We start from the raw sequence: 13,224 nt of genomic DNA on the forward strand, positions 1-13,224 counted from the left end.
AAAGCCCACTCTGAGAGCACTGCTGAATTTGATTTGCTGATATTTTGTTTAAAAAGATTATTTCTATTCAGGGAGGATATTCGTCTTCAGTTTTCTTTCCTCAACATGCCTAATTTTTATATTAGAGTAATTCTGGTCTCATCAAATGAGTTGGGAAATGCTCCTTCCTCATCTAATTTCTGGAAGAGTTTAAGTGGGATAGGTGTTACATTGTCCTTAAATGTTTGGTAGAATTTACCACGAAAGTGTGGGTTTTCTTTGTGGAAAGGTTTTTTAACTGCAAATTGAATTAGTTTAATAGATATAGAGCTAGTTAGGTTAACTATTCCCTCTTAAGTGGACTGTGGAATTGTGTCTTTCAAGAAATTTGTACACTTTACATGTTATTGAATTAATGAGCAGAAAAATACTTAATATTCACTTATCCTTTAAATATCTGTAGCATCTGTATTACTTTTCCTACTTTTATTCCTGATATTGGTAATTGGTGTCTTCTTACAGTTTTGGGGAATAATCCATTTTGTTGACATGTTAAAAGAATCAGCTTTTGGTTTATTTTTCTCTATTGCCTTTCTATTTTCTATTTCATGGATTTCTGCCCTAATCTTTATTATTTCCTTTCTTCTGTTGGATTTGGAATTAATTTTCCTTATTTTTTAAATTCCAAAGTTGGAATCTTGGATAACTGATTTTAGACCTCTCTTTTCTAAATAGCATTTTATAACTTCCCTCCAAGCAGTACTCCAATAGTAGCAGAAATTTTGCTATGTTGCACGTTTATTTTCATTCAGTTCAAAATATTTGCTAATTTCGACTACAATTCTTCTTTCACCTATGTGTTATTTATAAGTGCATTTTAAAATTTTACCATATTTGGGAATGTTCCAAATATCTTTCTGCTATTGAATTTTTAGATTTATTTGTGGTCAGAGAACATGCTATGTATAATTCATTTTAAACATATGGGCTCTTTTGGCCCAAAATATGGTGTATCCTGGTGACAGTTCTGTGTGCAGTTGAGTATTTTTTTCTATTGTTGAGTGGGGTATTCTATATATGCCAGTTATTTCAATTTGGTTGATGGTGCTCTTCCAGACTTTTTATATCCTTACTGATTTTTTTCTAAATATTCCAGTAACCACTGAGAGAGGTGTGTTGACATGTTTGACTATAACTGAGGATTTGCCTATTTCTTCTTTCAGTCTTGGCAGTTTTGATGCAGGAGAACATGGTCAGGAGACAGGGAACCTAAGATTGATTCACGCTGACTTCCTAGAACTGAATCAAAAGGAAAACCCCACCTCTCTATACCCAAGTAACAAAAGGATCAGATGCTACTCCCTTTGCAACATCCCCCACCCCTTTTCTGCATTGAAGACGAAAAATGAAAGTATCTTTCATTGGTTCCCTCCTGAAACCAATCAGACTGATCACAGGCCAAGTCTTCATGTGTAACCTTGTAACTTTACTTCAGCCTCCTATTGGTCACCTTCTGCAACCAATCAGACTGATCACAGGCCACTACTTCATTTACATAAGGTGTAAACCAAGTAAGCAATTGGAAACCTCTAGAGGGTATTTAAACTCCAGAAAATTCTATAACCAGCCTCTTGAACTGCTTCCTTGGCCCACTCTCACTCTGTGGAGTGTACATTTGTTTCAATAAATCTGTGCTTTTTTTTTTCATTGTTTTGTTTGTGCATTTCATCCAATTGTTTGTTCAAAATGCCAAGAATCTGGACACCCTCCACCAGTAACAGGTAACAGTTTTGGTTCTATGTATCTTCAGATCTGTTATTAGGTATATATACATTTAGAGTTGTATGTCATCTTATTGCTTTTGATCTCATCAACATTATGTAATATTCTTTATCTCTGTTGTAGTAATTGACAGAATTTTCTTTCAGTATAACAAAAATGCCACTTTATCATCTGATCTGCAAAGTTTCAGATGTGAAATTATAATTCGTATTGTCTCTAAACTCTTGGATGACCTGTTAGGTTATTTTTTCACTCTTTTCTTATTTTTGGTAGTTTAGTTGGGATAATTTCTGTTAATCTATCTTCAAGTTCACTTGATTTTTCTTTCCCTATCCTGTGTTCAGTTTTCTAAGAAGTGCATGGAAGGAATTCTTTATTCCTGATATCATAGTTTTATCCTTGGCATTTCCACTTGACTCTTTTTAAAAATATAGTTTTCATCTCTGAAAAATTTCATCATATATCAATGCATGTTTTTAAAATTTCCACTGTTGCTTTGACATATTAAAAAATTATTTTAAGTTTCTCACCAATAATTTCAACATCTTGAACACATATATCTTGAGTTTTATCAGCTAGCATTTTTTTCTGGCAATGGGTCCTTTTCTTACTTTTTGTGTGTTTGTCGCTTATAATTCTATTGAATGGCAAACACTGTATGTCAGGCCAGCATGGCGATATCTCTTCTGTAAATCTGTAAAGTTGAAGTGTTGAGCTAGTTTATGTTTCATTGTTCCTGTGGTCACCTTTAGTACACCACAGACTTCAAATGCTCCCAGTGATGTACTGCCACTACCTTACACTTCGTGCAGGGTCTGGGGAGCGGGAGGTTTTTTTTAGTGTTCTGTTCTGATTTCAGCACGCCCTGCACACCTGCAGTGTGAAGAGGTTCTCTCTCTAAACTGTTGCCCCTCCTATCTTGTGGCTTGTTACGTGAAAATAACGACAGTGTTGGGAGAAATAGAAATTCTAGTTTATTTTGGCCTATTCTCAGTCTTGGGCAAGGCCCTATGTACCTTGGCCTCAGGAGTGTGATTTCCTCAGCATTCCTCATCGTCCTCCTCAGCAACCAAGCTCTTCTTGTATCTATGGGGAGTCTTGGGCAGGAAAGAATTTCTCCTCTGCTGGCATAGCAGATCTCTGCCTTGTGTCATTGTGGGATCCTTGACCCCAGAGGGTTTCCTGCTCCTCTCTGTTTGAACATCTTTTTTCTTCTCCCCTTCCTTCAACAGCAGAATGTTTTTGCCTAGGATCAGTAATGGGGGAGTTTTCTGCCCCTCTTCAAGCAGTAGACTGTTGTTGTGTGTTGCTTGGTGCAAGGCTTGTGGTGGGAGGTATGGTGGTTTCCTTCTCTTTTCTCTGCTACAAAGCAATTTTGCTTTTAGCTTTCTTTTTGCATCACGTTACGTTCTGTAAGACCAGGAGAAAGAGAGAGGTTTATCCTACCCCTCCCCCAAGGGCAGAGAACTTTTGCTTATACCGCTTCTCTAAAAGCACTCAAACTTTGCCTGATTCCTGGGAGCAGGAGGGTTTGTTGGCCCTCCCTAAGTATCTTAAAGGTTTTGCTTCAAGTGAGAAAAGGCACTGGGAAATGCTGAGGTTTCATGCCTAGACGTCACCATGGCTAAGGGGCTTTCTCTGGCTCTGCCCTGCCCCAGGCCTTCTAATGAGCTCCCACTTGAGGCCTGTGGAAAAGACCTGGAGACTCCCCTTGCAGCTAGGACTCTCAGTGACACATGAAAGCCCAACTGAGCTTAAGACTTTGTTCAAAATTTAGTGTTTTTATTTTACTTTTATGGCTGCCATCTTTTCCTCTTATGCTCTGTCAAAAATGAAACCGTCTATGAGTCCCATCTCTCAGAGGTGCATGTCCCGCTTGGAATTCAATTTAAGTGGTTGCCTTGTGACCTCAGCACTCTGATGTCCTCAAATAAAGTTATACTTTTATACATTATCTGAATTTTTCTTGTTGTCAGGTGAGAGCGATTATCTCTGTGGCTTTTTGTTTTCTAAGCACAAGTCTGTACAAGATTTTTTTTTTAACTCAACTGGTTCAGTTTCTGTTAATACATTATTTTTGAGTTAGCATTATAATATTGCTTTGCTGGAATAAAGTCCTTTGTAAAAATATATTTCTGGATGATTTTCAATGAGGGCACTCTACTAAGTGAATTGTAGGCTATACTTTATATAATTTTATTTCATATGCTTATAAAATAAGAAGAATCCATGACACCTTTTAACTTAAAAATTGAATCAAAATAAAATCAGGCATAGAAAATTAATAGTGATGATCTTAAATTGATTTAAATACAATTGATACTATTAATCTGAAAATGACTAATTTTATATGAATATCCACATAAAGACAATAAAAATGATGATAAAATTAATAAATTTGGACATTGAGGAAAGAGACATGAAAATGTTCAAGTCTTCACATTTTCATACCAGAGAAACAATCTTTACTACAAGTAAAACATATTTTTAAAAGAATAAAAGTCTAGTGACTTCAAAATCTTTGTAAAAATAGTATTTCTCTTAATCTTAAAAGGGAAAACTTAGGACATAGTGTCTTAAGTTAAAGAAACATTAATTCTAAATATTAATTCATTTAGTTTAATTTTCTGTCTTATTTTCTACTAGATCCTGCTAATGTAAAATTTAATAGTTTTTTTTTACAATTAAAGCATAATATGTATAGTATAATCCTATTTTACTAAATGCATTTCTGTCTTAATATTCTTCTTATTCATCTGTATATATATCCAACTATAATACATTAATAGATTGTATAATCACAATGACTATTTCTTGGTTACATATAACATTTTGGATTAAAAAAATTCTTTTTCCTGTATGATTACCTGCAATTTTTCATATAGAATCTATAATGTATTTTAAGAAGCAATTGTTGGTTTAATTAAACAAACTTTTTTAAATTTAAAAATGACTGGAAGGGTATTTAAAAGTATTTTAAGTACTCTTTAAAAGAATTTTTAAGTAATTACAAATGGTGTAATTTGTCTTCTTTGTGCTTTTATGTAACAATTTCTAATAATATTTCATTCTGGCTTCCAGATATTTAATCTGCACGTTGTCATGCCTTTGAGAATATTGGACAAACACATTTGTAAAATTTCATGTGTCATATGTATTATCAGGTAGACACATAAAGAAGAGCACACAATAACTGGAGAACATTGTAAAGAAACTCCAGAAATGTGTTCAATAAAATATAGCACCTTAAAGCAAAAAAAAAAAAAAAAAAGGTATTTTAACTCTTGGTGATTCTGAGATAAAAACAAGCAAACAAAAAACACCTGTATATTTGTATCATAGATCAATTCTACATCATCTTTGATTGGAAATTAGAAGTAAAATCTAAAACACATACACGCTAAACACACTCCTTACATATAAATTATACTAGTGCACATTTAAATATATGTTTAATATGCATATATATGTTTAATACATAATGTATACCATTTGAACTTAATTAGAAAATAGTATATGTAGAGGGAAATCGATCTCTTAAAAAGTGGTGGTTAGTGTTAGCAAAAGGCATGCAGGGCTCAATAAATATTTGTGGAAAGAATGAAGGTATGAATGAACAAATGTATGTATGAATTAATATCCAAATCTAGAGAGACAGAGTTACAGGGATAACAGCCCAGTGGTTTTCTTATTCTCAGGGTTTTTCCCTCCCTCTCATTCATGCCCCAGCCAGGCACTCTTTTTCGATAATTTGCAAAGAAAATACTATGAAGAGTCTGAAGTAAAAGTTCACTTGTTGAACCCGATGTTTTCTTTCCCCCAGGCATTGGGAAGGGGAAGGCAGAAAAGCGGAGTGCAAAATGAAGTGGTAGTGGGTGCTAACTAACAAGAGAACCTTTGAACACGATGGGACAGAAATAAGGTCATGCATTTTCTACTATCTGTCACCTGTGGACAACTTGCCACTTCAACAGTTCTGGACACTTTTAAGCTCCCCCGAGGAGAAGATAGGAAACTTGGACACCCTGTGTGGGATTGAGAATCACAAAGGGGCAGTCTCGCACCTGGTCAAGATAAAACTGAACTGAACTCTTCATTCACAAGTGGGATTCTCGTAAGAGGCAGGAAAGCAGGGACCGTCTGTCACTACCCACAGCAGGAAGAGGTGAACCTTAATGAGGGAAGAAAACAGATTCTATTAGGGGAAAAAAACATTTAATCAGAAAATAAGGCTCTGGAAAGAAAAGGCCAACTGGGGCTTTGTCTGAAGAAATAACAGAGTATTTTTCTGCCAGAGAAAGCAAGTCCAAGGAAGGAATTTTCAGATTGACCAAAGAGTATTGGTTAGCATCATTAGTACTTTCAGTGAGAAATAATTGAAAATAAACTAGAGCAAAAGTTCCCCAGGTGTGGTTCCAGGACCAGCAACTGAAACATCACCTGGGAACTGTTAAAAATGCAAATTCTTGGGCTCTCCGCCAGAATCACTGAATCAGAAACTCTGAAATGGGACCCAATAATCAGCAGCTTAACAAGCTCTCCAGGTGATTCTTATGCCAAATAAAGTTTGAAATTCCCTGGTGCTAGCGCTGGAAGCAAATGAGTCACAGCTGTGAAGAATCCCTACCACTAATACCCTGGGTGGGATAAATAAAAATGAGAAACTAAAAAGTTAAATGATCAGAGGTTGGCCGTAGTTCAAAAGTAAGGATATACCTGAATATAAAATTCTTTCTTAACCTAAATACAAAATGGGAATATGTTTAATCATTTATATAGCATCTCACTGGTTTTTTCCAGCTTAATTGAGACATGATTCACAAAAATTGTATATATTTAAAATGTACATGATGTTTTGATATACATATACATTGTGAAACAATTACCACAATGAAGTTAACATAACCATGACCTCACCTAGCCACCATGTTGTGTGTGTGGGGTTAAAAACCCTTAAGACCTGCTCTTAGCAAATGTCAAGTATACAGTACCTTATTATTAACTATAGTCACCATGCTGTACGTTAGGTCTCCAGAACTTACTCATCTTCTAACTAAAAGTTTGACTAACTTCTCCCCCAACCCCCAACCCCTGGTAACTACCACTGTACCCTTTGTTACTGTGTCTTCAACTTTTTTAGATTCCACATACAAGTGAGATCACGCAATATTTGTGTTTTGGCGTCTGGCTTATTTCACTTAGAATAATGTCCTCTAAGTTTATCCATGTTGTCACAAATAGCAGGATTTCCTTATATATTTATAGAATAAAAACTAGACCGAATTATGCATTATGTTTCTTTCCTCTTCCCAATTTTTGATACCTGAAAATGATAATCTCCAGGTCAAGCCTAACAGAGCATTGCCTGTTGCCCGATGGTAATAACACCAAGAGCAGGCGCAATGCCTATAGGGGGTCAATTTATAGCCTAGACACATAGCTCTAAACACATTCTCAGTGACTCATTCCAATTACTCCTCCACCTGGTGGATTTACACTGGCATTTTTCATGCCCATCTAGGTTCTTCCTAGTACCTCACCTTTTCGGCCAACTTTCACTGGTCATCCATTGGTTAAAACTCAGTCAATGTCATATCATCTTGTCAAAGCATGTTCAAACCAACAGTAAATAATATATAAATAATATCTAATAGTAAATAATAATGGAAATAATTATAGTAAATAATAAATAGTATATAAAATATATAATTAAATGACACATAAGTGAGTTCTAGATCACCATGCCAACTCAATCCTCCAACCTCATAAGAACTGAAAATCCATTATCAAAGACACTATGAAAATACAGCATAAAATAGACCCAGATACTTCCTGAGAGGTTAACAACATGTAGCCCACCAGAGGAAGAGCTACAGCTGGAGCTAGCTGGGCTCTGTGAGCTAAAACCACACAGGAAGCCTCAAGCACAGGGGCTCACTGTGTACCAGGAGGCCCAGAGGGACCCTGACAAGACCTCCTCTCTTCTCCCGCTTTCATCCAAGGTCTAGGAACAAGGCAAAAAGCTAATTCTTAAAATAACAGGGATTTAAGATGTACCTTTAAATCCTTGTCTTGCTTTAAATTTGGCCGCTTGAGTATGGATTCTCCCCCATAGGTTTACCGTAAGAAACATTCACATGATAATGTGATATTGTACTAAAGAGTCTGATGATTGAAAATAGAATGTTTGGACCCAGATTGGTAGTTTTTGTTTTTTTTTGTTTTTGTTTTTTTTTGTCTTTTTGGGAGTTTTCCTTCATTTTTTTTTTTACGATTTCTAATAGTCATACTTTACCTTAGATTCCACGTTTTTGAAAAGTATTTATTTTGTTGGATTTATTGAAAGTGAGAAAATTAATAATTCCTTTTATTATTATTGACTCTCTTCAAAAATAAGCATTGGCTAATTCTTTGTGCTGTCACTCACATTCCATAGTTTACTAGCTGAATCAAACCAATATATAGAAAAGACATGTGTCAAATACAGTTTTTGGGGGGTTAGGATTTTTTTGTTGTTGTTATTGTTGCTGTTTGACATATATCATCTAATTCTCCAAAATGATATCCGTGTTTTAGAGATGAAAAATTAGGGGCATTAGATGACTCACGAAAGGACATTCAATTGACAAATGTACATCTATATTTTATGTAGTCTACTTTAATCCTCGCTTATACTTACATAGGTAGGAAGAAGAGGATAAATTATGTGATCATTCTCACCCTACTTTTCTGTAATTAATTATAGAAAATGTTTGTCAAATTTTTTTTAAAAAGGCCTTTCCATACAAGTCACTTTGTTTTTTACATTCAAGGGATATGACACACAAATGTTGGTTTTTTGTTTTTTTTTTTTTTCTTTTTTTTGAGATGAAGTCTCACTCTGTTGCCCAGGCTGAAGTCAGTGGTGCCATCTCGGCTCACTGCAATCTCCACCTCCCGGGTTCAAGTGATTCTCCTGCCTCAGCCTCCCGCGTAGCTGGGACTAAAGGCATACGCCACCACGCGTGGCTAATTTTTGTATTTTAGTACAGATGGTGTTGAAGAAAACCATCTTTAAAAGGCTGCTTTCCAAAGATAACTCCTCCTCTCCAAAAAGAGCTGCCTATACATGTTCTCCCTCTTCACATATAAATTCCGCTGTGTTAAAATGCTGAGTTCTAGAGAAGAGGGGGAATCTTATGGAAACCCATATTATTAAAAATCATCTCAGCCTCACAATTCAAATGTTGGAAAAATCAAACCACCAAGATATTTTATTAACAGTATTTCCTACCATAATCTACCTTAATAACAGCACCAATAATCCTTTTCTCACAGGTAGAGAATATCTTTTCCAACAGAGAAATACCTGTAACCAATGCAAATATTTTTTACTCATGTGCCATATTTGCTGTTGGAAATCATTATACAATGAAAAATATGTACAAAGTTCAGTATGTCACATAAACCAAATATTGTAGAATAATTCAAATTGGAAGAGTTGCAACTATTAAATGGGATGAAGAAAGTTTATTGTACCATCATTAGTCTTTAGCGTTGTACTTGTTATTTTACAAAATATCTGTTTATATAGCTTTCAATCCAAGTTGATTATACATTCAGGGAAGGCAGAAATTGTGTTATTCACTTTTGAACCATCAACATACAGTGCAATGTCTGGCATATAAAAACCACTAGATAAATAATTGCTGAATGAATGCTTTTTCTTTGATTTTTGTTTTTTGTTTGGGACAGGGTTTCACTCTGTTGCCCAGGCTGCAGTGTAGTGGCCTGATCATAGATCACTGCAGTCTCTACTTTGAATTGTCTCTGGGGCTCCGGCAATCCTCCCATCTCAGCTCCCTGACTAGCAAGAACTATGGGCATGTGCCACCATGCCCAGCTAATTTTTAAAATTTTTCCCTTTTTGTAGAGACAGGGTCTTGCTTTGTTGCCCAGGCTGGACTCAAACTCCTAGCCTCAAACGATCTTCCCACATTGGCCTCTCAAAGTGCTGAGATTATAGGCATGAACCACCATGCCTGGCTGAATGAATGCATATGTTTATGGTTTAACATAGTAGAAGACAAACAATTTTAAATTATAAGTACTAAAAAGCTTTTAATGTATTTGACACAGAGTCTTGCTCTGTGGCCCAGGCTGGAGTGCAATGGTGCCTTCTTGGCTCACTGCAATCTCAGCCTCCCAAGTTGAAGGGATTCTGCTGCCTCAGCCTCCTGAGTAAGCTGGGACTACAGGTGTGAGCCACCACACACAGCTAACTTTAGTATTTTTTGGTAGAGATGGGGTTTCATCATGTTGGCCAGGCTAGTCTCAAACTCCTGATATCAGGTGATCCACCTGCCTCAGCCTCCCAAAGGGCTGGGATTACAGGAGTGAGCCACCATGCCCAGCCCTAAAAAACTAATGTTATGTTATTGTTAACTTGATTTTTTCTTATTAACATATGATGTTCCAATGAGTCATTGTTAAAAATGGGAGTAATAAGGAGAAATATGAAGAGAAAAAACACTTCCTTATAAAATTACATTAATATGTTTCCTTTCTATAATTTCTATGCAACATACTGGGAATCACACATTAGTTTACAACCCAATTCATAAATTAGCATTATGCCAGAAGCATTTCTCATGTCATTGAATACTTCATAAAAGTCATTTGAAAGTGAGTATGTTTTTTAATTGTATCATATATACTAACCCTTTCATTATTGTTGGACACAAGATTTTACCTGGCATTTGACAATTCCAATAATGCTAAGGTAAAATCTTGAGTGTGTACCATTTTGTCCACATTATTTTCTGAAGATAGATTTCTAGTAGACTCATTGGCTCAAAAAGTACTACCATTTTTTAAGGTTATCAATATATTTTGCTAAATTTGTGTGCAGTATTTATCTACTAACATTTGCTACAGCAGTTTATGAGAATATAGTTATTACTTCATTCTGACCAGCAAGACTAATTTTCAAATAAGCCTTGATTTTAGAGCTTGGTTTATGTGGTGATGCCATCTGGTGGCCATAGTACAAACTTACAGAATCAGAAGTGAAAAACCTTTTGAAAACTGTAATGAGCAAAATTAAATTTATAAGGTGATGGCAAATAGCACAAGTCTTATACGTTGTCAGAAAGCATTCTTGCTGTTTGGATTTCTAAAAATTATCAGGAGCCATGTAAAATGAAGATTACAAACTCAAACAATGCTCATTCATTCATCTCTTCAACCTGAGTTTTTGGAGTACCTACCACATGGTAGTACTATTCCCTGCTGATGAAAAAGATGAAGTCTCCATGCATGATTTCCAGGAATGTATAGTTTAATGGGGATACATAAATGCAAATTTACCACTATAAATTTTACCAAAGGCTTTTACAAGTGGTGACTAATATTTACTAATATTTGTCATTTCAATCATTTTTATTTTATCAAATGTACGATATGTAATTGTGGTTGACTTTCTCTAAAATAACTCCAGTCATCATTCCACTTCTTGGTATTCATGCCATTGTATAATCTTCTTCCCAGAGCGTGTGCTCAAGTTGGCATCTCTGTTTCTCTTTCTCTCCCTCTTTCTCTCCCACTCCCCTCTCCCACATACACGCCCCCAGCAGAAAACAGAATAACAAACTGCCATGAAGTGAGTAGCTCTATGGAGAGGTCTATGAGGCAAGGCATTGACATTTCTCCTGTTAACAGTGAGTGAGGACCTCACACCAGCCAACAGCACGTGCATGAGGTTGCATATGAGTCCGCCCCAACTGAGCCTTCAGATGACTGTAGCCCTCACCCACACCCCAAAGGCATCCTTGTGAGAAACTCTAAGTCAGAGTCACCCATGGCTGGATTCCTGACCCAAAAAAAGCATAAGTTGTGGGATAATTTAGTAATTTGTTACACACAAATAGTTAACTAATTAACTAATAAAAAGAATTTGAGCCTGGCCTGTTGGCTCATGCCTGTAATCCCAGCATTTTGGGAGGCTGAGGTGGACGGATCACTTGAGGACAGGAGTTCAAAGACCAGCCTAGCCAACATGGTGAAACCCCATCTCTACTAAAAATACAAAAATTAGCCAGGCATGGTGGCCCATGCCTGTAATCCCAGCTACTCAGGAGACTGAGGCAGGAGAATCACTTGAAGTCGGGAGGTGGAGGCTGCAGTGAACCAAGATCGCCCATTGCACTCCAGCCTGGGTGACAGAGCAAGAAACCCTGTCTTAAAAAAATTAAAAAAAGAAAGAAAGCTATTCAAACATTTGAATAGTGATTTCAACATAATTACTCAAGTCCTATACAAAATTACTTAAGTCCTATACAAAATTTAAACTACAATTACAGATTTAGTTAAGCTAAGTCTTTTGAGCACCTCAAACACCTTAAGTAGCAAATATACCCACAGAAAATTATTACAAAACCTATTGCTTACTCTTAAACCTATCCTAAAATATAACAATAGTTTTTAAACTTCATTTCTTTTGTTATTCCTATAATTTTTATTCTTCTCTAAGGCTATAATTCCACTTGATACCTTCCATTAGTTGTATAAATGCATCCTTTTATATCTTTCTGGGCTTGTAGTGATCTCCCTAGACCAATAAGCAAAATATTTCAGTAAATGGCTGGTCAAGCAACTGATTTTTAGTCAGTTTGGGGCCCGTTTGTTTTCACCACGATAATTAACTCCAGCTGCAGGCCATGAAGTCATCTCTTATTTTAGAGTTAAACTTCTTTTGTTATAAAAATGAGAAGTTTCAAATTCTCATTTTTCCCATATGTTTTTGGATTTTTATAACCTAATATCTCCATCATAAATGATACATGTTTTAAGTCTCAACCAACATTTCATTATGTATTATCCTATCTCTATTATATACTGATATTTTATGTTAGCATTATTACAAATTATGTATGCTTTATTGTATTATTTAAGGGCCACTTAGAAATTCTATATCCTAGGAAAAGAGAAATGAAAGTTTTGTAGTAAGCTCCCTTTTCATTATTATTTTTGAATTATACTTTAAGTTCTGGGATACATGTGCAGAACGTGCAGGTTTGTTACATAGGTATACACGTGCCATGGTGGTTTGCTGCACCCATCAACCCATCATCTACATTAGGTATTTCTCCTAATGCTATCCCTCCCCTAGCCCCCCACCCTCTGACAGGCCCTGGTGTGTGATGTTTGCCTCCCTGTGTCCATGTGTTCTCATTGTTCAACTCCCACTTAAGAGTGAGAACATGTGGTGGTTGACTTTCTGTTCCTGTGTTGCTTTGCTGAGAATGATGGTTTCCAGCTTCATCCATGTCCCTGCAAAGGATGGGAACTCATCCTTTTTTATGGCTGCTTAGTATTTTATGGTGTATATGTGCCACATTTTCTTTATCCAGTCTATTATTGATGGACATTTGGGTTGGTTCCAAGTTTTTGCTATTGTGAACAGTGCTGCCATAAACATACATG

General features: G+C 36.0%; 1 long non-coding RNA gene across 1 annotated transcript; it reads left to right on the plus strand.

Moving 5' to 3' along the window:
* Positions 1-1,447: 1,447 nt before the first annotated feature.
* Positions 1,448-7,044, plus strand: LOC104001468 (uncharacterized). Its single transcript, XR_128441.6, has 2 exons — positions 1,448-1,760; positions 5,585-7,044. It is a non-coding gene; the product is annotated as an uncharacterized LOC104001468 (long non-coding RNA).
* Positions 7,045-13,224: the final 6,180 nt, after the last annotated feature.

The sequence above is a fragment of the Pan troglodytes genome, chromosome 10 (assembly GCF_028858775.2).
Source record: "Pan troglodytes isolate AG18354 chromosome 10, NHGRI_mPanTro3-v2.0_pri, whole genome shotgun sequence".
Taxonomy (NCBI): Eukaryota; Metazoa; Chordata; class Mammalia; order Primates; family Hominidae; genus Pan; species Pan troglodytes.